This window comes from Olea europaea, chromosome 15, assembly GCF_002742605.1.
Source record: "Olea europaea var. sylvestris chromosome 15, O_europaea_v1, whole genome shotgun sequence".
Lineage (NCBI taxonomy): Eukaryota > Viridiplantae > Streptophyta > Magnoliopsida > Lamiales > Oleaceae > Olea > Olea europaea.
In genome coordinates, this window is record NC_036251.1 from 26899911 (window position 1) to 26900884 (window position 974).

Here is a 974-nt window from a genome sequence, read left to right on the forward strand (position 1 = left end):
ACCCCCCCCCCCCCCCCCCATAAATGTAATGTCACAAGGACTAAATTCCATTTTCTTCATCTCTTCAAAAAAGAAAATGGATTTCTCCATATAACCAGTAAAAGACAATCATACAAGTACATAATTCATATTCAGTAGACTAAAAACAATTTAAAATATATATTAGAATAATCATTCATATTCATAACCTCGAAAGAGAAGACTACCGAGTTAGATTTTGCTCGAAGATTGCCATTCCTTATCATTCTTTTGGGTTGCTTCTATGCTAGACTTTTCCATCTCAACTGCTCTGAACTTTTCAATCTCAATATTCTCTTCAGCTCGTTTTTGAGCCGCCAAAATCTCTCTGGCTTTTTCAGCTCTCTGTGCCTCAATCAACTCATCAAGAGCATTAGCTTTTTCTTTCTCACTAAAATCAACTTCTCATTGGCCTTCTTAAGATCTTTCCCTGTAAAATTTAGTTTCTCATGAAGTTCCAATGGCTTTGAAGTCTGAGTTGGTTTTTCGAAGGAAAAGAGAGAATCATAGTCAAACAATGTAATAATCCAACAGTGAAAAAATTTCAACCACTACTATCACCTAATGCAGCCATTCAATATAAAAAGGAACTGTTCCACGGTTGGAAAGAATTTCATTGAAACTTACATCAGGTCAGGTACTAAAAAATACAATTTTTACTTGAAATTCAGCTGTATGCAAACTTATTGCATATGAAGAAAACCACATACTTTGTTCTTCTCTACATAACAACCCATAGTCACATTCATGGGAAGCAAATGATTCATATATTAAAAAAGATTCACTGTTATTTCAGAAACTCTATAATATCTGATTTTGCAGCAAGTCAGTACCTGAGTAAGCCTTATGAAACAAAAAATTGAAGTAATGGTTTGATCTCGAATCGAAGGTTGGCGTGTTTGCTCGACCCCACCGAGAAAATGGTACTACAAACTGAAACACTTGAGTTCTGCGAT

The 974-nt window shown here is 35.0% G+C and overlaps 1 long non-coding RNA gene across 1 annotated transcript; it reads right to left on the bottom strand.

Annotated features, from left to right (window-relative positions):
• Positions 1–351: 351 nt before the first annotated feature.
• On the bottom strand, positions 352–962 carry LOC111411064. Its single transcript, XR_002705817.1, has 2 exons — positions 852–962; positions 352–448 (listed from the first exon to the last, which is right to left on the bottom strand). It is a non-coding gene; the product is annotated as an uncharacterized LOC111411064 (long non-coding RNA).
• Between the last annotated feature and the right edge of the window lie 12 nt (positions 963–974).